The sequence below is a fragment of the Gopherus evgoodei genome, chromosome 5 (assembly GCF_007399415.2).
Source record: "Gopherus evgoodei ecotype Sinaloan lineage chromosome 5, rGopEvg1_v1.p, whole genome shotgun sequence".
In the NCBI taxonomy this organism is placed as follows: Eukaryota; Metazoa; Chordata; order Testudines; family Testudinidae; genus Gopherus; species Gopherus evgoodei.
Window position 1 is genome coordinate 128,870,218 of NC_044326.1, and position 27,112 is coordinate 128,897,329.

At 40.5% G+C, this 27,112-nt stretch overlaps 1 protein-coding gene and 1 long non-coding RNA gene across 3 annotated transcripts in view; both read left to right on the forward strand.

Moving 5' to 3' along the window:
• ANTXR2 (ANTXR cell adhesion molecule 2) overlaps positions 1-27,112 on the forward strand; it is a 166,498-nt gene that overhangs the window by 119,477 nt on the left and 19,909 nt on the right. The gene's annotated exons all lie outside the window — the stretch shown is intronic.
• Positions 336-25,266, forward strand: LOC115652716. The gene is made up of 4 exons (XR_004000713.1): positions 336-462; positions 18,943-18,948; positions 19,660-19,667; positions 25,255-25,266. It is a non-coding gene; the product is annotated as an uncharacterized LOC115652716 (long non-coding RNA).

The window sequence follows — 27,112 nt, forward strand, 5'->3', positions numbered from 1 at the left end:
GTATCTAGTTTGCATATTCATTCAAGTTCAGCAGCTTCTCCTTGGAGTCTGTTTTTGAAGCTTTTCTGTTGCAAAATTGCCACCTTAACGTCTATCACTGAGTGATTAGAGAGATTGAAGTGCTCTCCTACGGTTTTTGAATGTTATGATTCCTGATGTCAGATTTGTGTCTGTTTATTCTTTTGCGTAGAGACTGTCTGGTTTGGCCAATGTACATGGCAGAGGGGCATTGCTGGCACATGATGGCATATATCACCTTGGTAGATGTGCAGGTGAACTAGCCCCTGATGGCGTGGCAATGTGATTAGGTCCTATGATGGTGTCACTTGAATAGATATGTGGACAGAGTTGGCATCGGGCTTTGTTGCAAAGATAGGTTCCTGGGTTAGTGTTTCTGTTGTATGGTCTGTGGTTGCTGTTGAGTATTTGCTTCTGGTTGGGGGCTGCCTGTAAGCGAGGACTGTCCAATTGAGCTCTTCCACACCCTAGTGACTGGTCTGTGAAGAACCTTTGGTTATATCTATGAATGATGCTAATGGTCTGGCTGCATGACTAGCAAGATCTCTGTTGTGGAGACATATGTTCATGGATGGAGAAACAGAATATTGTGTCGGGCAGTCTCTGCAAAAGGCCAGTCTAGATCTCTTATTTGTTAATCCCTCAAATAGGTAATGTCTTACTCCTGATCCTGATGTGTTTTACACCTTTCCCAAATTGCATCTGATAAGCTCAGGACTTTGTCTACTTTATGAGTTCAGAATTTGTGCAGGTGGCCCCAACAACTGAGACTTCTGCGGTTCTCTGGGTTTGATCCTGCTTTCACTGAAGTCAGTGGCAAGTCTCCCATTCATTTCAGTAGATTCAGGTTTGGACCAAACAATTGTAACTTCAGCAGCAAAACAGCGAAGCTTTGAATTGTTTTAAATAGTCTGATCCTATATCTCTGTCCCTGGGTGCAAATTTTTGTGTTCCCCTCAAACATCACTTTCACAGGAGATTATCTGATCAGGAAGTTACCTTGGCATTATAAGCTAAATACTAGTAGAAGACACAGTGATTGTGACAGTGGATCAGATTCTGTATTCAGTGGGCCTTTCAGCTTAGGATACATAACTCCCATTGTGATTCATTATTTATCCTGTAGAGCCTGCAACTGAGGGACATTTTACTTAATAATGCTGCTTTCCTAGTACTATGACTATAGAACCTGTATCCTAGTACTGAAAAAGAGAGAGGAAGTGAATATTCCCAGCTGTCCATTCAGAATATTTATAGGTGATTGAATTATTTTTATTTTGGATTAACTTTGTATCATAGAAGCAATAAAATGGCAGTGGGGTAGAGGAGAAGGACCAGACTGGCTTTTGGCATAAGTGAATGCAACACCATTGACTGCAGTGGTGAATTTGGCTCCAGGCGTGAGCCTGATTCTTTCCAGCTGTACTATTCAAATGTATTGTATGGAAATTTCAAGCCATCGTTTTGAAAAGAGCATTTATTTGGAGTTTTAAAACACTGCTCAGGAGGTAATTACCAGTGGATATTAATTATTGATACGCCACTACATTCTGGAAAAGTTGTATAGTCACTGGAAAGTGACCTTGTTAGAAGAGAGAGAGGGAAAGAGACGTACAATGCCTCTTGAGATCAAGTGGAGTGATGCGTATCAAGAGAAGACACTAAAGATTTATTGTCTGTGGTAAAAGAAACACAGATCTCTGCTTGTGCAGTAAGTGTTTTTGACATCATACACAGTAAAGGATGATTGGATACTGTAGCTTAGAAAGTGTTTCACTGAAGGAAAATAATAGACATTTTCACATTGCTGTTTATATTAAGAGTGTGGTTGTCTTGCTGTTTAGCTTTGCTTGTCCTGAGAATTTTATGATGTCCATAATAAGCCAGCTTTGTGTTAAAAGGCAGTTTTACTCCACTTAAGATTTCAGCCATTAAAATGGATTTTCAAAATGTATCAACTTTAAGTAAAAAGAAGTTTAGGTTACAAGCAAAATCTGTATTCTTCTTTTTCCCTTTTTTTTTTTTTTTTTAAATCTGGGCATAATGTTAATGAACAACAACGCTTAGTACTGTTGGGCCTTTCACAGCGGGTATTTAAAATGTATGTTGAGTAATATGATAAATTGTCACATTATCAATTTCTTTCAATTAAGTGCAGGGCAGAGTACCTGAATGTAAAGCCTATTCTGCTGTTGATGTTATATATTGGGTTGGCTGCAATCCTAGTACACTGGCAGACTAAAAAAGAGAAGCTTCCGTACGGTGTAATAATAGATCAGTTTGCTGCTGTTGTATCTGCTTTGTGAAGGATTTTGAAGGCAATGCTGGCTTTGGTGATTGTGATGGCTTGCTCAGCTGAAGATCGTGGCCATTTCAGAGCCCCATCTCCTTTCGAAAGCACAGTTACCGGTCTCTTTTTGGATAAGTTATGCTCCACCTTCCATGTATTTGCACATGGGGCCTGACACTGCATCCTTTAAAGTCAGTGGCAAATCTCTCATTGACTTCAGTGGTGCAGGATCAGGCCCATGCTGGGGGTCTGCCACTGACAGATCAGTGAAGTATTCATTGTGTTTATGTTTTAAAATGAGAATCGTACCATTTACAGCCCCAATGTAGCACCTATTGACGTAAATGGAAAGGCTCCCATTGACTTTAATAGGTGCTGGAACAGGCTCCATGTTGTGTGACACTTAGTCCTGTGCAGGGGCCAGTACAAAATATATTCACACTGAAGTCCTACTTGGGGTCCTTAAATGGCATATAGTCCTTGTACTGGCCCCCTCCTCAGGGGTGAGTTTCAGCTCCCCCTGTGAAGAGTGGTTGGCCTCTGGTATTTATACTGCTTTCTGCTTGGTATTATGAAATATCATGCTTTGGAATGTTCTCATTTTCCCAGCCAGCTCTGCTCTTTAATTTGGTAAAAGCTAAATGGCCAATTAAATTAAAATAAAAATTAAGCAAAAGACTCTGGATGGTTCAAACTCCGAGCTCTCCTTCGGTAACACTGGAAAACTAAACAATACACCCAGAGCTCTTAAATAAACCGTAATTACTTACACGTGCAAATACATCAGTTAAGCAGAGGCGCACAATTAGGCACCTAATTATGTTGAAAATGCAATTGCACACTGAGCTGAATAACCCCCCCTCCCCCCCTCCTGTCCATTGTTACAGTACTCTTGTTTAACCATGCAGTGATGTCTTTGCCCTTAAGCGCCACCTGTTGAAAATGCTACAGTGCGTACAATGCATATCCAGTTGGGCATGCAGTTGGTGACCTTCCTTACTTCCAAGCATATCTTTTGGAAAATGTAATCCTAGGCGGGGGTGGGAGGTGTGGGGTGGGGTGTTAAAGCCATATTAAAACAGAAACTGCTGGTGAGACCGGGGTTTTCAATAACCATTTACTGCGCATCATGTCGTATTTAACTCTCATTTTTAGTTTATAAGGAAACAGGTGTGGAGCATCCACAGATGTACCCACAACGCCAATGTAAACTAGCAGGACTTGTCAGTGCTCAGCATCTCTGAAAATCAGGCCATCACTGGTCTTGATTTAGCTCATTTTTTGATAACAAAGAAAAGAAAAAAAACTAGTGATTTGTGATGCAACAGACAGATAAAGTGTAACTGAAACGGTGTCTATGGTGACTCCAGAAGAAAAATACAGTTTTAAAATAAAATTGCTGTATTCGGTGACAACGCTACTGTTCGCTTAAAGAATTTATTTTAAAAGCTAAATCAAAGTCATTACACATGGGGATCTTATCCTTCTCCCTCTGGATCAATTTCCCAGTGATTTCTGTGAGAGATCAGGTCCAAGATGTAGGGTTGTAAAACTAAAAAGCAACAATTAGAAGGGGTAGGGAGACAGTGGATGAAAAACTGTGTTAAAAATCTTGTCTTGGCTAACTCTGGGAAGGAGGTTGCTTGCCTGTTTGTGTGCATTCTTGTGTATTTGAGAGAAAACATTTAAACTTGGATACCTAAACTTAGGTGCCTAAATAAGTAGCCTGTTTCTCAGATGTACACATTTCACACAATTTCAGTTTAAGTCAGCACCTTTGAAAATGCAGCGAAGAAAAAGAATGCAATCGCTTGGTCAGTGATAGATGAAGAAAGGTATTTCTGGGAGTCCAGTCACAGAGAGGAAATGTAGTTATCTCTAGCTGAATTCTCCCTTCCTGCCCCAAGTATTTAGTTGTTGTTTGTTGCTTCATTGTTGGCTTAGAATTCAATGAGATTCAAGTCTGTTGAATTTGTGATTCATTACAGGTGTGGAGCTCCTTTTTTGTAGATTTTGCTACATGTAGGTTGAGTTTAAAATCTGTTTTAATGGCATATGTAAACTGACTAAAGAAGGTGGCACATTAAAATTAATTTGTGCTGTGGTATTCTGCCAGGTAAAGGGGAAGGGATTTGTTTCACTCTGCATGGAGGTGCCGCTAGCCTGTTTCCTGGTAATTTCATCCAACATTTTTTTTTCCAGTTTCAGCTTGGTAATATTAGTTCATAACTTCATACAAAGCAGTTCATGAGAAACTATTACAGCATCCTAGTGGAAATGAGATAAGTTTTTTATAGGGGGTCATGTTTCCTGTGATTATTCCTATATGCGCAAAAAAAGTAGCTTTGGCATATTTGATAACGCTCTTCCTTCCTCTAATTTTCAGTGGGCTGCCTTGATGGTATAGATCTCAGTCTTAGATACGGCTGTGAGAAGTAAACCAGATTTAACCTAACTTTCCTCTTCACCCATATTTGAATAGATTCTGCAGGGGGCAAAGATATTCAAATAATTAATTATTGCTGACTTGCCTATTTGTGTTATATTGGACATATTTGCAACAGGCAAAAACATCGAAACATAATAGTCCAGGGTCCTTTTTTCTCATGCCTGTTAATCTTCAAAATAATATGAAACGTGTCCAACTCCTTTCTGTTGATTTTTTAGCCTTCTCTTGCCTTTTTGCTTTCCTTTGCTCCCCTCACCATAGCAGAGAGGAGCATTAGATCCTAAATGTGGCTTCCTTACTAGTGCTTCAGAAGTCTGCCCTGAGAACAGACAGGGGGGGCCCAGTTTGCTAACCTTATGATCTCCAGAGCCATGTGCAGAAATGGGAAAGGATCGGGCTTTGTGATACAATAGGGGATCTAAGAAATAGTTTAAATATCTGTGAAGGTTGGAACCATGAGATGGCTGCCAGACAGCTGTAATTGATAATCAGCAAAACAGTAGTGTAGAACCCTGTCATGGAAAGAGATGATGAGACACCATCGGGAAGAGAAAAAATAAGAGATGTACGGGAGTGATGCTGAAGCAGCATAGGTGTCAATAATGCAATGTCTAAAGCACAACATTTAGCCCGGTTTTTCAGATAGTTGGGAGAAGACAGCAAGAAAAAGCAGGGTTTTAAGATGCTTCTTTAAAAATTGAAAAGTTTAAATGAAAAAAAGAGTCAGATATGGCAATATATAAAAATGTATAAAATAAAAACATGAAAACACCTTTCCCCTGGAGGAAAAGAACTACTGTGTATTCAGGCTAGTGTGAGTGAATTGCAGGCTGACTGCAAGTAATACTTCTCAGTGGGGCCTCAAATCTGGGGAGAGAGCAGCATGCACTAAGAGGTAGAATCAAAGACATGAAAGATTCTGCCAGCAGTGGTGGCTATGCTTAATGTGTTTAAGAGCTTAACGGCCTATTGAAATTAAACTGCAAATGTATCCCATATTGTGCTAAAGGCTTATGTATGTACCATAGTCGTGTGTGATGCTTTTTCAAGCTTCTAGTTCTCTTGCCTTTGCGACATTCACAGAAGTGCAAATTTTTATCTCCTTGATCAAGATGTTTTAAATTTGTCACTTCTGGGGAGAAGATATAATTTTGTGCAGTACTTAGTCACATCAAGTCTCTATTTTAACAGGACTGTTCATTTCCCCTCCCCCCGCCTTTTCTTTTTCCTTTTCCTTTTTTTTTTTTGACTGGCTTTGAAGTGCAATATTGTAAAACTCTGAACTTTTTCTCCTACGGCAGCATTTTTTTTAATGTTCCTGTGATTTAATAATTTTTTTATGATTGTAATAGGAGTAATTATTCCTGTACAGTGCTCAATATATTAAGCACCCTGAATAACAAAGAAGTAATATTTAGGATAAAGCAGCCACTTTCTCTCCTTTTTTAACACTGTTAATTCCTCTGTAGGATGACTCAGGATCTGTGGCTGAGGGCTTTCTGTGGAAGTTGTGCTGTGTAGGTGGAGAATGGCTTGCTTGATAAACTCCTCTTAGGCTGAAGAGTGAAGATACATTCTTTTTTCATATTGTCAATTTCCAGTACTGTGTTTTCTATTTTTTAGACCTTTTCTAAAGTAAAATGTCTGATGATTTGTACAAGTAGCCTGCTAAGGAAGTTAGATTTCCGCAAAGCCTCTGGCAAGTGTTAATTAGCTTGATCCAAAAGCAGAAATGAGAGGCACACTGTTTTCCCTTAGACCCTACAAAAAAGTTGCCTTATTTCATTTCTACTTATTTCTCTCCTACTTCCATCTTACTAAGCTGTGAAAGAAAATGTTAATTGGTTTAGGTTTAATAGTTGCTTTCATAACTAGTACTAATTGCTAAGGAAAGGTTAGTTTGCTTGGATAAAATAAGAATCCACTAGAACTTCACACTTGCCTCCTGGCTCATTTCAGCAGACTGTTTGTATGTCAAAAAATTGGTTATCGGTTCAAAATTGTTTTTCAGTTTCATGCAACTTTTCATTTCTGGGTTTTGGCTGGGACTAGAAAGGTCAAGAGAGAGTCTGTTCTTGTGAGATTTCCAATTTGAATTTAATAGACCAGAGCCAGAGGTTTGGATAGCTCAGACAAGCATCGTGAAACTTGGGCTGTTTCTCCAAAATATATATCCAAACTTTTTTGCTTTGGGATGGATAATGCTGGTGGAGTTCAAGGTTTTGCAAGCTTCACAGTCGTTTTGGATTTCATGCAATGTATAAGTCTGTGTAGAGTTACTGGGCTATTGAAGAATGACTGGCAGGAAAGAACAGGTGTCTCAGCACCTGTCTCCTTTGTCTTTAGAAGGAAATGCAGAACACAAGTGCACAACCCAGAGGTGTGCAAGAGTGAAGAGAGAGCATAAGGAGCCTGAACCCATTCTGTGCAGTGGTAGGAACAATTGCAATCCTGCGCTCCCCGGGGTGCAGCAAGTACTCACTCTGTGAACACCTGGGACACCGGACCTGGACACACATGAGGCAGAGCTGACCAGCGTAGGAAGGCGTGTGCTGTACATCCTAAGGGGTGTAACAGCACCTCTTTTGCAGTGGGGAGTTCCAGGAATAATTCTAAATTCCGCCAGGACTTCTCCCTTGGGTGTGGCACCTCTGCATTTTGCCCAATGAGGCCTTAGAGCTAGTCTGTGCTGGGATTGTTTTTTCCTAAAATGTTGTGGTGAGGCTGGACTGGCGGCTGCAACAGTGGACAGTTTTAGGGGAAATTTCCTAGACAGCCTGAATGAGCAAACCTCTAACTTGCCGTCCGCAGCTCTTTGGCACAGCTAGTAAGTGACCACTAACAAATTGAAGCTCTTGAAGCCTTTTCCAAAACTTTCAAGAGCACAGACACATGATTGCTCCATTTTCTAAAATCTTGTGTTGGTCCTTTACAGCAGGTGCAACACAGAACAGCACCAAGAATGGCAGGACACTATGAGCAGTGGCAAAGTGAGCGTCTTCTATTCGATGTCTCTGTCGTTGTGCACATGACATTTACAGAACTCTTGTCTTTAGTAAAGAATTTGTTATCCACTGTTCTCTTTATCAAGTTCACAGGCATACATTTGATGTAAACTGACATAGCTGTGTTGAAGTCAGCAGGGCTAGGTTGATTTACACCAGCTGAACAATCTCTGTTTAGTAACGAACTTTTCTCCCACCCTCTGCTCCTTTTCCAGCACCTCTTGGCTTAGGAAAGGGTTTTTTCTCTCCTTGATTCTACACGTGCCCTTTCTCTCCATTATTTCTCCCTCTTCCTCTTCCTCCTCCATTCCTGCTACAGCCAACACAGCCAGCCTGGCAGCCTCCAGTTCATATCAGGGAAGTGTCTTTGGAGTTCTTACTCCACTTCAGACCAAGAAGGAAAAGCAGTTTTCAGCCTGGAACTTGGAGCCTGGAGTGCTGCAGCCCAATTGCAAACTTCTGATGCTTGAGTGAGTTCAAAATTAGGCAAGATACTTTTACCCATTTCGCTTCTGAGGTTCACTCATCAGTGGTAATTATCTCTATTACAGAGGAGGAACAGAAGCTGTATTTTCTTAATCTCACTACCGACTCTGCAGTGATTGATTCTCAGACTTGGTTACTGAATTAAAATCTTAATTAAGATTATGCCACTTTTTAATTAGATGTAGCCAAATCAGGTGTCTGTAGGAGGAAGGAAAAGGAAGGCAGAGACAAGCAGCATTTTTTCCTGATCTGTAATGCCAGCTGAAATGAGAATATTGTGAAGCTTAAATGAAAATATTTCCTACTTATCTCTCTTAGACATATATAAATATTTGTATGTTAATGTTGAGAATCTATTCCTTCTACAAACATTTTAGTTTATTATCCTACCTTACAGCTATTCTATTCAGTGTAGGTTCTTATACCACATTCACCACTGTAATAGTTGAGAACCTTCCAGTTGTGCAGTAAGCTGTGTGACTAGCATCAGAACAAACAAAATGTGACATTCATCCTCTCCCCCTGCAGTGGGGTGTCATGTTTAGGTAGGGTGTTTTTTGTTTTGTTGGGTTTTTTTGGAGGGTGGGGCAGGAGTTAATACGCATGTTGCTGTGTGTTTATCTCAGAAAAATCAAAGTCAAAGAAGTGTCTCTTTCACTTGGAGTAGTAAGGTTTGTGATGGTCCTCTACTACCTGGGGAAAGTTCATTTCATAATCTCAGACCAACCCCTGAGAAAGTTGTCTCCCTCATGGACAAGTTTTATCTTTATTGCAGACTAGAGGATTTCATTGTGCCAGAGGAATGAAGTTGTTGAACACGGTCTTTACCCCAGAGCATTAGGTGGCCTTTTAGCTATCCTGGGCTCAGGCCAGGGAACACCAGCTGTATGCTGAGGAGTTAGAATTCTCAATAAAGGTTCCAGCCTCTCCCACAGACTCTGACAATCATGGTCAGTGACCCTCATCTTAGATGCAGTTGAAACGGAGATGATAACGTTGTAGAAAGGACAACTCAGTTTAACAGACACAGTGTAAAATTGAGTTTAAAATACAGTGACCATACAGCAAGTGTGAAAAAGAGGTGGGGGGTAATAGGAGCCTATATAAAAAAAAGATCCCAAAATTGGGACATCTGGTCACCCTTGTTTAAAATAAACAAACATGGGTGAGCACAACTCAGGAAAAATGCTTCATAAGACACAGGAGATGGTCTCTGAACGGCTACTCAGCTGCTCTCTCAGTCCCAGCTGTGGTTGGGCATGCCCAGAAGGGAGTGCTGAAGAGTCAGAGGCCATATAAGGACAGAAATGCTACATAGTAGCACTGGTCAAATTCTTCACATACAGACCATAGAGCTGCCCCTGCCCCCGGGACATTTTTGGAACCCCACTATATACTCCCGGACACTTTCCTTTTACAGTTCAACCAGTTTCTTTTTTTAATGCTGTCAAAAACTGGAAAACTTTGGCCAGGATTTTAAAAAAGTAGTTGCCTGAAGTTAGATTCCTAAATCCATATTTAAAAAGCAACTTGATTTTTATTGCTCTCTCTAGATGCTGCTGGGTGCTCAGCAGTTTTGAAAACCAAACCACTTACTTAGGAGCCTAATCATGGAGTCTAACTATGGGCCCCAGGTTTGGAAAGTCTTGTCTTTGATTACTGATCATTAAGATTGTCATTCAAAAACTAGGCCATTCAGAGTGAAGGCAGACACTCAAGGCCAAATTCAACCCTGGTTGAAATGAGCACAACCCCAGTGAAGCCAACGAGGTCAGTCCCACTTACAACATGAGTGCTCACGTGGGGAAACCAACTTTCTTTTTCTGAAAAGAATCACAAATTCATGACATCTTATACATTCCTAGTTTGCACTGGTACATTTTGTGGCTGGAATTTATAAAGTTTTTCAATGCGTAAGGCACTTTAGATTTCTTTAGTAATTCATAAGTACATTTTCCATTATTTTAATTAGTAGTTGGGATAATAAAATATATGTTAAAAACTGTCTTAATCAATGTATTAGAATGAACAATGCAGACCTGATTTTAGAAAAATGCATGTGCATAATTTCACATCTGGTATTACATTACTACACTTTAGGGCAAAAAATATGCATGTGCAATCATAGTAATTGTGCATTCTGAGGCAAAAAAATATCCATGAGTAAAGCACTGGAGCATGTATCAAAGAGACATTTTGTTTGACTCCTGAATTCTAGACTACTGAATTCACAATTCAGCTTTGTAGCAGCACCCAGAATATTTACTAAGGTCAAGGAAACCACCAACTTCTAAAGAAGGGAATGAATAGACCTATGTCCACTTCTGTAGAACATCCTTATGAGGATGTTGACTATCAGAGTGCAAAGCCTACCTCAGGATTCGCACTGGGCATGCTTGGGGCATGTGGTTTTGTTGTCAGTTACCAGAAATGCAACCTGACACTTGGAATAATAATCAGTTTTGAGAAAGGAATAGCATACCTGAGTCCCAATTCCTTACTGGTTCTAGAAATCCCAGTTCACTATAGACAACCTCTGCCCATCAATATGGAACTTGCTGACCCAAGAGGCTCTGTTTCACTAGGATTTCCTGGCCAAGGGTCCAACAGCTCAAAGAGATCCTAACAGCCTAGGGTGAGCAGCATGGCTGCTGAACAGATAGAAGTGGGGAAAGCAGATTATTCCAGCATGGTAATCTTGATCCTGTTCTTGTTTCACAGAAAGAATCTCCATCTTGATTCACGTATATGTTATGAATGTTTTATAGCCAATCATTTGTCATAAAATAGTTTATGCTACTTCCCTTCAGCCAGCGTTTACAGGGAAAATAATCTACATTAGACTGCAATGATGATGTTGGATCCTACAGGGTGAGAAGCCCTAGCTGAAAAACAGCTCCCGCCTTTCCAACTTCAAACACCTGCCCACAAAACAACTGAGTCCTCAACCCAAGAGCACTAACTTGGAAGAGAGTTTGTTGGCAGCCAATAAAATAACTTTGCATTCTAGCTTAGTACATTTTCATTGTTTTTCTAGAGGTAACCTCATAAGAACTGGTCTGATCCAGTATGGCCAGTGGTCCATCTAGCCCAGTATTCTGTCTTCCAACAGCGACTGGTGGCAGATGCTGCAGAAGAAATGAACAGAACAAGGCAATTTATCGAGTGATCCATCCCCTGTTGTCCTGTTCCAGCTTCTGGCAGTCAGAGGTGTAGAGAAACCCAGAGCATAGGTTGTGTTCCTGACCACCATGGCTAATAGCCATTGATGGACCTATTCTCCATCCTCTGCAGTGAAGACTGATGCAAAGAATTCATTTAGCTTCTCCACAATGGCCTTGTCTTCTTTGAGTGCTCCTTTAGTGCCTCGATTGTCCAGTGGCCCCACTGATTATTTGGCAGGCTTCCTGCTTCTGATGTGTTTAAAAATAATTTTCCTGTTAGGTTTTTTTTTTTCTGTCTTTTGCTAGTTGCTCTTCATGTGTTTTTTGGCCTGCCTAATTATATTTTTACACTTGACTTGACAGCGTTTATGTTCCTTTCTCTTTTCCTCAGTGGGATTTGACTTCCAATTTTTAAAAGACGTCTTTTTGTGTCTAACCGCCTCTTTTACTCTGTTGTTTAGCTACGATGGCATTTTTAAAATCCTCTTACTGTTTTTTTTTTAAATTTGGGGTATACATATATGCATATAATTTGAGCCTCTAGTCTGATGTTTTTAAAAAGGCTCCATGTACAATATGTACTTACAAAACGTCCAATAAACTACACCTTAGTTGCCCTATCGAGGAAAAACAGTAAAGCATTTAAAATACACAGAAACCTGCATCTCTAATAGGCAAGCTCTGTTTTAAGCCACCATTGTAAAGTGTGATTTTCGGTACAATTTTATTTGATTTCATAACCATCTCTATTAAGCAACTATTTTCTGATTGTCCCTTTGATGAGGATGGTTGCTTAAGGCTGGCATACATTTAATTTGATAATCTGTTATTTTAAATACCAAAATGGCAGATCCAGACTTGAGTGTTTTTGGTGGAGCAGTGACTCCATACAGTGGGAGTTTTGAACCATTCCCTCCAAATAAGACATAGGCAACACAAACACAATAGATTTGATAGACAGAAAAATGCTTTCCTTTGCTTTCACTGCATCACATTTGAAATGAGAGAATTTAATAATTGCTCACAGTGAAAGCCAGTTACAGGGCGATTCCTTCCTCTTGAGAGAAGGTTGGCGTGCATACAAGACTTTGACGTCCTAACAGCTATTGTTTGAAATATTTACTGATTAAGTAATAATTACAAGATATTTGAGTTTTGATTGTGATTGAACTTTTTTCCATAAAACCCAAACGTAACAACAGACGTTCTATGGATTTGCTTTGTGATTTATGAAATATTTAAATTAAACCCTTTTACTTTTGAAACATCCTTGCAACATTTTTTTTAATTGACTGTGCCTCAAATTAGTCATTATTGTCAAAACATGTACTTGCAAGAAAATTAAAATATTTTGGACACCTCAACACATTTTGTTGAAGAATTTATATCAAATGTGTTGTCAAAAAGTCTTAAGCACATGTCTCCAGTGATTCATTCACTTTGTCTGTTGCTGAAAGAGATGAAGTATGACACCAGTTTGATGACACAGCTGAGATTGAGATAAATAGTGCATTTGTCATGTGTAGTGTATTTTTTCCTGTCAAGGCATCAACCCACCTGTTATACCAAACAAGATGCTTTAACTCAGTGGTCTATAGCAAATTCATTCATGGTCTTCTAAAGACATTACTGGCCTGCGCTGAAGGGTGAGTGTCTTCTTTTTGCTGCAGCTCATAGTAAGTCCACTCTCACCTTTTGCCCCTGTAAACTGTTCATAATAACAACACATTCAAGTAAGTGTGAGTGCAGAGGAAACCTCAATACTTCACAAAAATATTCTAGTCACTTGTTATCATAATCATTGTTGCTATTATTATTTACCGTAGGTAAGAAACATCAAAATGACACATTACAACAATGGAGTTATTAATGCCAGAATAATCCCCTAATAAACACCTCTGCCACTTAGAGCAATGAATCATAATGACTTTTGGAGAGCAAATTGGGCTGTTTTGCCCTATGTTGTTCTTCAAAGGTCTGACGTGGCTATATGATCAGCAGTATCTGACCCAGTGCTTTCTCCAAACGTTTTCCATCTTTTCCTGGTTGCTGACATTCCAGCCACACTAAATGTTGCTCAGATTATAGAAGGTTTTCTCCAAGTAAATTAGTAGGTTATACTAAGCTTTCCAAAAATATCAAATGCTACCATCAATAAAGTGTGTAAATCCATGTTTTCCATAAAGAAAAATGAGTTTGGTTTGGTTTTCCTCCACTGTTACCCATTAATTTCACTTCTGACTGTATTGAATTTCTGCCACCAAAGGCTGTATTTTCGTAGCAGAAATTCAAGCCAATTCTTTTTTGGGATCTGATGGCGATGTGGATACACTCAGCAAAAGTATAGCATTTCTCTTAGCAAAAGTAACATGGACTTGGATTCAGCTAAAGCTTTTGATCAGTCTTGGTTTAAGGGGGTAAGGGGTCAGGATGTGTCTCTTAAGAAGGATTTTAAATTGTTCTGAAGTTGAAATTCAGACTTTCCTCGTGATGCAATTCTCTTGCATCCCCACTTCTCACAGAATTCAATTTTTTGTCAATATTTTGTATAGGATGTGCCGATTAATGAATCCTGTGTTTATGCCCCCCAGATGTTTTGCAGAAATTGCCAAAACCCATAGTGTGGCCTTTATAATGGAAAAATGAGAGAGCTTTTTTTTTTCTTTTCTTTTTTTTTGTGTGCTAAAGTCAGATGTTTATTGTGAGACCTTTTCTAAAAAGCCTGTCTCTTGTAGTCATCACCAAAAATATTTCTTTCCACATTAACCTCATGATTTGAGTTTAATCTGTGCTACCCTTTGGGAGAATAGGGGTTCTGGCAAGTGATGGTTTTAATGTCCAAGTGGCAGACTTTCAAACATGCAAGCACATCTCTGTTTGGACAGCTTACTCCAATTAAGGCTGACAATCTGTCCTTAACTCCTCCCCGTGTGTATAGGTATTGCAGCACATATGGTATGTAACATGGTGTGCTGATCTCACCTAGACAGAAGCAAAGTAAGTACTGTGGAGTTGATTCTGATCTGACTTATGCTTATTTTACACCAGAATAATTTCACTGGCTTCAGTGGAGTTACTCCTGGCTTACACAGCTGTGAGCGAGAGAGAAGAATCAATCTTTGTAAATTTGGTCTAGCATTGCAGAAGAATATACTTGCTCACAGCACACCTGGGTATTTTAGTTCAGTAAAATTGAGGCCGTGATTAAAAGAGTTAGGCTCCCAAAGCTCTTTTCATTTAACTCCTTGAAGTTCCTTTGAAAATCTGTTGCTTCACATTTGTTTGTTGATGTTTCTAGTTAGTGTCTCTGTAGGCTTCTCGTACACTTAGCATGAAGCTGAAGTATTTGGGTTGCAAACACTGCATGGGAATTATTAAAAGTCTTTAATTTGAGGGAAAATTTCGCCCTTGGATATCATAGCATAGAGATTGACCATCTAGTCCCTCTCTAGCAACTTTACTTATCTCTCATTTGCTTTATTTACTTCTTCTACACTTACCACATCGAAGGGTATTTTCTAACTAGAAGTATCTGTGAGCTTTGCACCTCATTGATTTCAGCAAGTCTTACTGAGTCCAAATCCCACTGAAGCCAACATTAATTCTATTGACTGAAAGATTTTGCCCTTGTTCTCTCAGTTTATACCTTTGTAGAATAATTAGGGTTTCAGTAGACAGAACCAAAATCTTGAATCAGGACAAGGAGGATATGGCCCCCTTGGCATTTGTATTATTATTTAGCAAAGTCCCAGACTCAAAAAGCAAACCACCCTCTTTATTTGTGAATAATTTCCTGCCCTCTGTTAAAGGCATATACAATTCCCATTCACATCAAGGGCCTTAGAAGCTGGTGCATTATCATGAATTACAAGACCAGTGCTTAACTGTTTTGTTTTTTAAATAGCTAATGAATGAGAAAGTGCACAGTGCATTTCAGCATTATCGAGCTTGCTGAAAAGTCAGGCGGCCAGTAAATATTTTTACCCCAGTTGGCACTCGACAATTTCCTAATTAAATATGATTACTTTTTGCTTCGTTCTAATGAGTGGTTGTAAGTTGTGTATATCCTGATCCCGTATGCCACTCGGTGCATATCACTCCCAGTGAATTTTGTGGGAGTTGCATTTGAAAGGGCATCAGGATTAGATCTATAGTAAATTACATTTTGGATACTACTTCAAAGATTTTGAACAAAACTTGAAGGGTTATAGACAAAACTTTCTGAATTTAAATTATTACCTCATTGTTAAGTCAGTTGGGCAAATGACATCAATTGAGGAGAATAGACAGAGGACGCTGAAATACAAAATGCAGCGAATGGTGCATAGTCCAGTTGGTTGAACATGGGACTGTGACTCAGGAGAAGTGGGTTGTATTTCCAGCTCTTTCATGGCTCCAGATGTGATCATGGGCAAATTTTTGGTGCTTCACTTTGTCTGTCAAAAAGAATGATGATGATCAGCTTTGTGATGTACTTTAAAAATCAATTGGTGAAAAGAGTTTTGCTGAGTATTATAATTGTAATTTGACCCATATATCATGTTTGCAGGTGTATTTTTATAGTCATATTTGTTTTAAAAAAATTAAAAACTTCAATTTTATTATGGTTTCAGTTGAAAATAGCTTTCATCCCCAGGAGCAACGTGTAGCTGATGTTTTTAAAAGTCACCAATCTACCTGGATTAGAATTAAATTAATGCTTAAATGTGTATGTGTCTCCAGCTTTAGAAGATAATTGTGCACACGTCATTGCTTTTTACTTCTAAACCTTGCTGTGATAATTTGTTGGCTAATTTCAGAGGACAAGTTCTAAATTACTAGTCATTTCATAAAAAATAAAATATTGATACATCCTTAATGGGTAAAGGGATGTTCCCCTCAAACATGCAAAATTTAAATACTCAGGAAAAGCATCTAAAAACAATTAAAACAAGGAGAGTATGTACTTTGACGTCCATTGAGGCCATACATTTTCACAGTTTACAGTGGTGTATAACAAAGTAGTTGCCATAGCAATGGCCAGAACACTTGGTGTTTACAGTATAAACTACAAACTGCTTCCTTACCTACATTCACCAGATTCAATTTAGCACACTTTTTTTTTTAAATCTTTTCAGTTTTAAGATACTATAATATTTTTGGATAGGGACATTATCAACTTGTTCCTCTTTCAGTTTCTTTATTAATAAACATTCCAGTTTCTCAGACAGCTCTCTTTAAACAGAATGCCCTGATCGTTACTGTTACTTTTAACGCTGTTACTATTATTTTAAACACTTTTATAAGGATTTTTCTCTTCTCTACTGATGTTTATCAGAGTCTTCTTTAGCAAGGGAGAAGCCAGATAACTAAGGCCCTAATCTTGCTTTGGAAACTGCTAATCCAGATTCCTTCACCAATGTAGAATCCTATTCATGTCAGTGGGACTAGTTGCATAAATATATATATCAAGACATAGTTGGTGGCTGCTGAGTACCTGACTGAATTAGGTGAGTCTTAGGTGAAACCAAGCCATCTGAGTTCAGTCCAGAAAAGACAGAAGTCATTCTGATAAGCAGCTGGGGATGGTCTCCGCACCTGTTGTTCAGGGGTTTGCTCCCCACCCCTTTCCCAAGAGGTTCACAATTCAGTGGTGCTTTTGCATCTGGGTTCCCCCGGCTTCCTAGGTGACTAACAGCAACTTTCTTATCTTCATCTGGTGGCATTTGATACCAATTCTCTTGGGCTAAGTCTACACTAGGGAGGAGGGTTGACCTAAGATACGCAACTTCAGCTACACAAAAAGCGTAGCTGAAGTCAGTGTATCTTAGGTCAATTTACCTGGCCGTGAGGACGGCAGTGAGTCAACCGTTGCCACTCCCCCGTTGACTCTGCTTCCACCTCTCCCCATGGTGGAGTTCTGGAGTCAACGACAGAGTGATCGGGTATCGATTTTATCATGTCTACACTAGACGTGATCAGTCAATCCCCAATAGATCAATCACTACCCGCTGATCCAGTGGGTAGTATAGACGTACCGTTGGATTTGACACCACCAAAATTATCATTGCCCATTCACTTTTAGGGCCTGCTTCTTGTCTCACTTTCCCCAGTGTAAACCGGGAGTAACTTTACACAGGGTAGTGTAAAGCCAGTGTAAATGAGAACAGAACTGCATTATTGCCGTATGGATTACCCCCACTGGTAGTATCTCTACAGTGCTGTCTTTGAAGACTGTTCAGAAGCTCTCCTTGTACAAAATATGCTGCCCCATACTTGGAAGTGTTAGCCACAAGAATCATATCAGATATGTCCCCCAACAATTATACTGGTTTCCTGTCTTCTGGAAGGAACTCAGGGAGTTGACATTGAAAGTCCTACAAGTGTTGGGTCCTTGCTTTCCAAAATACTGCCTTTTCCAATAGGAATCATTGCCACAGGTGAGGTCTGCTGAGATACTCACAGTCCTTAGGTTTGAAGTGGACAGGTCATTCTTGGTGGAGAGCCTTCTTCCCTGGAATTAACCTCTCTCACTAATCTGATACAGCCTGGTTCCATTGACCTTCAGGCTGCTGTGTAAGGACAATTAGTGTGTTTTGGTAAAGAGAGAGCCCCTCTTTGCTTTTTTTTTTTTTTTTTTTTTTTTTTCCTTTTTGACATTGATCAATATGATCTGTGTAATTTTTTTTCAGTACTGTACATATGCCCAGAGACCTTGGTATTAGGTGCACTTTATAAATTAATAAATAAATATGCTCATTTGTTTTAGAATGTCTATTGTTGATTTGGGAACAGTAAGCTCTTGCAAATCTCAGTTTTAACCTTGCCAATCACTGTATTCCTGTAAGTGCACTACAGCTATTTGGAACCTTTTCTGGGTTGGCGTTGGCATCCTTTTGCTAGATTACATTTATGCATTAGTACCATCTGTGCCTGCTGTACCTTCTGTGAGTCAGCCCTAGCCAAATGACTGGCATTTATCTGGAAGTGCACTCAAAAAATAAAAAAAGAGAGAGAGAGAGAGTAAAGATGGTACCCAGAGCTTTTTGCTTGCTGCTGACACTAATGGAACTCAGGGAAGAAGGTGCACCGGAGCACTGAACATCAGCAGCTGGTGTCCCTCACTTCAGCTGCTGATAAAATCAGCTGTACTCTTTAGCCTTTATCTAGAGACAAGAATCTATTTCTTTTTAACATGCAGTGTAAGCAAATTCCCCATCCCCATATTTTAAAGAAGGAATGTATTGGCAAGGCCTTAAATAAAAATAAACTGCAGTTTAAGGGGGAAGTATTTATGTCATGGAGTTCACTCACTTAGGGCTTCTCCTTGTGGCTGTGTTTGGGGAATCAGCTCTCGTCCAGTCTGGCACCCGCTTCTGTCATTCACTTGTCCCATGGCTTCTCTCTCGGTCTGTGACTCTGAATGCTCTTCCTCTTCGTGATTCAGCCCTTCATCTAGGTCGCTATGTAGTTCCCCACTTCCAGGATATCAAAGTCCCTTCATACCAGCTGTTCAGTTGTCGTCTCCCATAATCCTGTGCCACTTCCCAGTGTCTGGTGTAGAAACCCAAGCCTTCACACTACACCGGGGTTCCAACCCAGGAGACCTACTATCAGCCACCAAGGTGTCCACAATCTCTAACCTCACTGCTCTTTCCCTGGGCTGCTTCCCACTCCTCCCACATGCTTTCTTCTCCACCCTTCTGGGTAAAACCTTCCCTCTGGGCCAGGATCCTAGGGCTTCTATCTCTCCCTGGATTTACTCCTTTCCCCAAGACCAGAGAGTGGCTTCCAGCTTCCACACTGCTTGCTCTTTCTGTTGCAAACTTCCTGGCTTTATACCTTAGCCAGCTTCTCCCCACAACTGGACTTTATCAGCCATTGGTCATTTTCAGTCAAGCCAGGTGTGGCCTATAAGCTTAATTAGCCCTATCTGCTCTCCCATAACTCCATCAGGGCTGATGTGGATTGAACATCCCTACCACAATTTATTGTATACATTCTTGATGCATTGCCTTCAATTTGATGTAACAGATAACTTGGACTCTGTCTTGTTAAGGACTTGTGTATCCACTGCCCAGCCCTGCAAAATCCTACCTGTCTTCCCTTTTACAGCAAAACCACATAGTTCCTTTTCAGGGAGACCTTCTATATCTATTGTCATTTTAACAGGAACTCAATGTTATTCAGTGGAACTTACTCTGCAGTGAAGGAAATACCAAGTATGGTTGGTAGAATTTTAAGTCTGTCTGTCTATATATTATTCAGTCTCCTAAGTTTCATTTTTTCCTGATATTTAGGTGGTGGTGACATTTTTCCAAAAGCAAATGAGTGATACAGAGAAATTTGCAATTTAAGATTAGCCCTCAGGTTCCCTTTTTCAGGTAAATACAGTCCATTCATTTAAGGGCTTTTCTTCAGGGAAGGTTCCACCAGTTTCACTAAAGTTGTGATTTAAAAGCAGTTTAGTTTAAACTGGTGTCAGACACTGTGGAGATATTCTTAGATTGATATAAACTTGATTTATATCAATTTAACTTAAGAAGATTAGGAACAGGTTTATGCTAAATCAAAATAAACCACTTTTAAAATAAGAGTGTCTACACTGAATTTTAAACTGGTTTACCTAAATTGGTTTAAAAAATTGTTACAAAACCTGGAGAACTTGGATTTTCCCACCTCCCTAAAATGAAATACATTAAAATTAAAGAGTGAGAACAACTGGCAGATAAGCTCAGAAATCATCTCTGAATCAAATAGCATTCCTATGGAGACCAATCAATTAAGTGCTCCACTCTGCAGTGTTTTCTCCAGAGCTATTAAACGTTAGTTTTACATCATTAAGTTATCTTCAAGTTTCTTTCTCCCCATCCCTTACAATGAGGACACAGAAGCTTTTGATAATGAAGATGTTATATATATCTATATAGTGGTGCTAGTTTTAAATATAAAGTATAGCATATGTTTAACACAGAGCATATGGAAATAAGAAAAAGTCAGTCTTGAATTCTCGGCAAAATATTCTTGGTACAAAGCTACCAGTGTGTGGAAGTGGTAGTATAAGATAATTTAAAAATGAATGTGATCACTGGAAATGTAGAATTAAATATTAAATATTAAAAGGGCTTGATTCTCCTTTCACTTACTTTGGTGCAAATCTGCAGTATTTTCCCTGAAGTTAACTCAGAGCGTGGATCATAGAGAAGAAATTTTCCCTGCGGTAGCACAGAAGGGAGATAGGTAGCATCTCTCTCTATATCAAGTCACCCTTCCTGTGGTATGTCCTAATTCAAAAACCTATTGCATCTCATCACCTTGCCAATTGAACCATGGACACAGCACAATCCCATTAGAACTACTGAGCTGACCCATCACTCCGACCTGTGGTCTTATCAGTATAGACAGTTACAGAATTTATCTGAAAAGACAGTTACATGCAGTTTCTTCGCCTTCAAACCACATCCCTGATAGATAATCTTCTCAGTGTAGTGCATGTTTCTGCACTCATATGTCAGAGGTTGGTCGTTTTAAATTCATATCACTGCAATTTTTCAGCAGAGCCAGGTTCAAGTCTTAACTAAACATTCAAAGGTTGAATTCATAAAATAACCAGACAATTTCCCCTGCTCCTCTCCAAAGATGAACAACTGGATCACCAGTCATTTTTAGGCTTTTCTGACAGGTCTGATATATGTTGCGAAACAAGTGGTTTTGGGTCACTTGGCCGTTTCTTCACTAAGCACCAAAGCCTGTCCTCACACTTGTGATAGCCCATTACAGTCAGAGGTGTGTCATAGTGTACGTGAAGTCCAACTATGGCCTGTGATTATTTTTTGATGTAATATATGTTCAGGTTGCGTAGCTAAGCCCCTAGAGGTCAGGAAATGCCAATATTAAGATGGCACATGCGACCCCTTTCTGCGTATCATTACAAGGTCATCCTCATTCCAAACTCACATTACAGTTCTCAACTAATACAACACATCAGACAGTATTTTCTACAACCTTATATTCACATTTTGATACTGGCTAGTTCTCTGTTTTTGCCGAGCTGAGACCGTGCAAGTCTATCTATTGTACACAAGGGTCACAGTACTTGACTGCTGCTGGGACCATATGTTGCAGCTCATTTCAGAGGGTAGGGGTGTGAAAAGATCACCTTTGCATTCCCCTGATCCTGTGTTGGCTATGCACTGATCCTGGTCTTCCAGCGTAAGTAAGAGCAATCTAAAGTCTGCTTTGATTTGTGCTAATGGTCCTAAGAGGCTGTTGCAGCAGCCAGGGATCATCAAAGTGCAATAAAACCCTGGGTATGTCCCCCTTTTCTGCACCCGTCCCCTAAATCATGCAACTGAGTGGTAGCCTGATAACTTGAACACAGAGTGCCAAATCCTGCATTGCTTGGGGGTGGTTGTGCTAGTGGATAAATGTTCCATCCGTTCAACTCAATTCAAATCTTAGATCCCAGTCACCAGTGCAAATGAGTTTAGTAATTTCATCTTTGTCTCCATTTGTCAGCATCACAAAACCAAGGTATTTACTTAGATCGTAATCTGTTTGGAGAAGGGACCATCTGTGTGTTCTGTGTTTCTCCAGCACCCAGCACAGTGGGGTCCTGGTCCATGGCTGAGGCCCCTGTGTGCTGGGGTAACACAAATAATTTCTGATAATAATTTAGCACACTTAGAAATAGGGCCAGGAGATGTGTGTGACTTAAGGACTTAAAGCTTTGGCCCAAGCAAAAAGGTTTTAGAGTTACCACTTTCAGCACAGTTCTGAGCAGAGAGGATTTTTTTTTGTCAAATATCTGTACTTCAGATACAGAAGTTTGTGATTACTAATCCACTTGGGTTAAAACACATGCCTAATTATGCATCATGGGGTTTTGTCTGCAGTTATCCTGGGAGGGAATGTTGAATCTTTGACATGTGTTCATTGTACCAGAAAAGCCCACACTGGTTGAGGAGGGGGCAGAGAAATAGCTTGGCATTCAGATTCTTTACTGGACCCAGTGGTCAATGTCATTAACTCTGAATTCATTATAACTGCAAGGGATCCAGCTATCAGATATCGCTGTAAAGGCATTGGTTAGTGAAGGGACAGCTGGATCACAGTGGCATCTAGAGGGCTGTTACATACAGTATGTGTTCATGTGTTTGTGCGGCAGAGCAAGATTTCTGTTGAGACTGTCTTTCCAGCCACAAAGCAATCCAAGTCTAAGCTGTTTAGCATCATATTATAGCTGTGTCCTACCTGCTATGCCTGTGGTCTTATAAATCACACTCACAAATAGGAATTCATTGAGATCTTGTGAACATTTTGCAGTAAATTCCCATCTCCCCACCATTTCTTAGTTATTTTTTCATAATAATCATTACAGAATTTATTAAAAATCACCTTCTTAACATTATAAATATGCATGCCTCTTTACAAGTATATAATGAGAAGCTTTCTCTGCTTACAAAGCTTTATCACCTAAGGGCCAAATTCTTTATGGACCAGATTTTCAGTGAAGCCTACACCATTTTACACCAGCTGAAAATAGAGTTAGTCTGGAAAAGAAAAGACTGAGCGAGGGCATGGTAACAATTTTCAAGTATGTAGAAGGTTGTTACAAGGAGGAGGAAGGAAAATGTTTTTTTCTTAACCTCTGAGGCTAGGACAAGAAGCAATGGGCTTAAATTGTAGCAAGGGAGGTTTAGGTTGGACATTAGAAAAAACTTCCTAGCTGTGAGAGTGGTTAAACACTGGAATAAATTGCCTAGGGAGGTTGTGGAATCTCCATCACTGGAGATTTTTAAGAGCACGTTAGACAAACCCCTGTCAGGAATGGTCTAGGTCAGGGGTAGGCAACCTATGGCACGGGTGCCAAAGACGGCACGCAAGCTGATTTTCAGTGGCAGTCTCACTGCCTGGGTCCTGGCCACCAGTCTGGGGGGCTCTGCATTTTAATTTAATTTTAAATGAAGTTTTTTAAACATTTTAAAAGCCTTATTTACTTTACATACAGCAATAGTTTAGTTATATATTATAGACTTATAGAAAGAGACCTTCTAAAAATGTTAAAATGTATTACTGGCACGTGAAACCTTAAATTAGAATGAATAAATGAAGACTCGGCACAGCACTTCTGAAAGGTTGCCTGGTCTAGGCAGGGCCGGCGCTACCATTTAGGTGACCTAGGCAATGGCCTATGGCGCCAGAATTTGGGAGGGGCGCTATTTTGCCGAGGGGGGCGGCACGCGGGTCCGGTGGACCTACCGCAGTCATGCCAGTGGACGGTCCGCTGCTGGAAAGGCTCCGGTGGAGCTGCTGCAGGTTTTCGGCGGACGGTGGGCTGCTCTAAAGGCTTCGGCGGACCTACCGCAGTCATGCCTGCGGCAGGTCCACCGGAGCCTTTAGACCAGCGGACCACCTGCCGGCATCACTGCGGCAGCTCCACCGGACCCTTTCCAGCAGCGGACTGTCCGCCGGCATGACTGCAGTAGGTGCACCGGACCTGCGAGGGGCGGCGAAATGGCCGTCCGCCTAGGGCGTCAGAAACCCTGGCACCGCTCCTGGGTCTAGGTAATACTTCTCCTGCCTTGAGTGCAAGGGACTGGACTAGATGACCTCTGAAGGTCCCTTCCAGTCCTATGATTCTATGAATATAGCCCTGTGACAGTCAATGGGATTAGTTCTCTGAGTAAGGGTTTGTAGGATCTGGCTCTTAGACATGTAAGCCAAACAAAGGTATAAAGGTTCAGGAACGGTAGGGTGTGGAGACAGAAATGAGGAGGAAGAGACTGTGGTAGGTATTCCTGGAAGAAGTAGGATTTGAAGGATGAGAGAAGAAGAGCATGTTTCCGCAGGAGAGGGAACTGTTCCAGGGTTAGGGATCAGTATCACGTATGGTGTGAAAGCAAGAGTGGGAGGTAGATAATAAAGAGAGCAGTAGTAATAACTATTGTATCTAGCTTTTATATAGCATTTTTCATTAGTAGATCTCCAGGCACTTTACAAAGGAGGTAAGTAACATTATCCACATTTTTAGATGGGGAGATTGAGGCACACAGAGGTAAAAGTTTGGGAGATGCACAAGAAGCACGGGGTAAAAGAGTAGACATGTGAGTTATGCTCTAGAGATGTCTGCTCCAGGAACATTATCACCATGAGATTGACTTGCCATTTTCGACTTGTACAAAAGAACAGAGAGGGCTGAATCCAAGGCCCATTGAAGTCCATGAAAATATTCCCCATTGAGTTCACTGTGCTTTGGACTGGGCTCATATTCCACTTCTACAGGGCACAGAATTATATGAGCGTGAGAACAAGTTAGTTTGCCTCAAAACGTATTGTGATTGCTTTTTAAGTTAGCTTCGGAAGCTAATGTAAAAAGATTGCTTTGCACAAAAGAGCTGTTGGCACTATTTCTTTCTTCCTTTTTGGCAAAAAATGGAAGTATGTAATATAATGGAGGGGTGAGCAATCCACTTTGTGAAGATTTTTTTTACAGCTTCCGTTGTGGCTTTTTGGAGCTCACGTTATCCAATACCGTATTCTCACACTTTCCAACGTTTAACCTTTGCAGATATGATTGTAATACACTCCACAAAGAGCTGCAAAAAGAAAATAATCAAATTATAGGAATAAGGGTGAAGTAGGACCTTTCTTTTCATCTGCAGATTGGTTCCACCAGAGAGCCATCCCTACACTGAATGGGACCTCCAATTGTTGACATTCTGCTGCCCTTCCCAGCACAGGGGCCGTGAGTAGGTCTGACTCCAAAGGTCCTTAAATGGCCTTTGGGAAATGAGACTCTATTGCTCCTGCTGATAGTTCCTCCTGAGCCTGCTTAGTCTGAGCCCTCACAAAGAGTAATAGGATCTGAGAGAGCATTACTTCCTGCCAAGGAAACTCTCCCAGAAAATTTTAGAGGAGATCAGGAAGGAAGACTTTATCTATGAGAAAACATCTAGCATTCTCAGATATTTTCAACTAGAAATCCCCAGAAGATGTAAAAATTCCACCAGAAGAATGCAAGGAAGAGTTCAGGAGATGTCACAGGGAAATGAATTCCTCTGCAGAATCCTACTCTTCCACTGCCCCCAGTGAAGGACGGGGAACTTCCCAAATCACAGCCCCAAATGTCAGATTGTGAATCACGGAGGAGAGAATTTGGCACAGGCTATTTGACCCTGTGCCCTTGGTGACTAGACACTTTCCCTCTGGCAATGAGAAGGAACTTGGTCTCGCCCACCGAGGGCATAATTAAATCTGAATGGGAAGAACCCTCCATTAGTAGTCATTTGAAGTGGTGATAAAGTCCTGTATATTTCAGAAGGATCAAACTGTGTCCGAGTATTGAACATTCTTGTGGAAGAAAAGTGTTCCCAAGTGATGGAGCCTTTCTGCCAAAGGATCAAGTGCGTAGGAAAATGGAGAAACTGGTGAGACAGAAACATGGCCGCCTCATCTTTCCCCTTTGCATCAGCAATACGTGCCTGGTATAAGGAAATCAGCAAACTCCTGCCCTCTAGAGATAGGAGACCTCCAGCTCTGATGAATAAAATATTCACCATATCCTTCTTTTGAAGCAGATGCTACAAATGGGATAGAGCTTGATTCTCCCCTAGGAACCAGACAACCAACTCAGCAGCTTGTCGGTGTGTCATCCTCTAGATCCGGAAGGCCGATTCACAGGAGAAGCAGCTTGTCACAACCATTTCCTTCTAATGCAGCAGATTATTTGGAGAACTGCTGAATAAAGCAGTTGCAGAAAACTTGGCAGAGGATAAGAAATTCCTCCCCTCTCCATCACCAAAATCCTTTATAGGCAGTTCAACAACAGCGGGCTGAGCTGCGCCTGTCATGCTGACCAATACCATCTTCTTGTTTCCTTGTGCTCTCCTTATATCCGCCTGCCTCTCTTCTTATACTTAGATTGAAAGCTCCTCAGGAACCCTTTCTTTGTCATATGTCTAGCAGGGTGGCACGCTGGCTTCTAGGTCAAAGAAAGACAAATAGTAATAGTAGTAAACAAGCTGGCGTTCCTTTCATTCAGTAGATTAAGCAACCCTTACTCATACTGGTGAGCATTTACACGCACAAGAAGTCCCACTGATTGCAATGGGACTGGTCATGACTCATGGGTGATAGCACTACTTGTTTGAGCTCACCAATCTCAGAAAGGGTTGTTTGTGTCTTACTCATACTAACTTTGTAAACGCCATTTGAGGCTGGAAACAGTTTAGCAGATTTTTCTGCACTCTGTGTGTCTATGTGTGCATGACATTTGGGGTGGGTGGGGGAGAAATAATATATTCATGAATCGTGGCCTCTTAATTATCAGAAATCTTGGCAAAGGCTGTAAGTTTGGTGCTGTGTGGTATATCAAACTATAAAGCCTTTTCTGTCCTGGTGTTCACAAGGTTAAACCACTGACAAATGTGTACATGAGGGTTTTATACAGGGCAGCAACAATGTTGAAATGTCCATATGTCCAGTTACAAAATATGCATTATTAGTGTCGTGGAAATGCTGTTAATAGCATTTTCCAAAAGCTGCCAGTGTTCCCCACTGCCTTGCACCAGATTTGATCCTTTACATCTGTGCAAAGTGGGCATAAAATACAACCGGATGAGAATGCTGGGATTTTACCCCCACCCACTCACTTTGTACAGCATATAAGCACATGCTTAATTTTAGACACATCTGTATGTCACACTGAATTCAGTGGAAC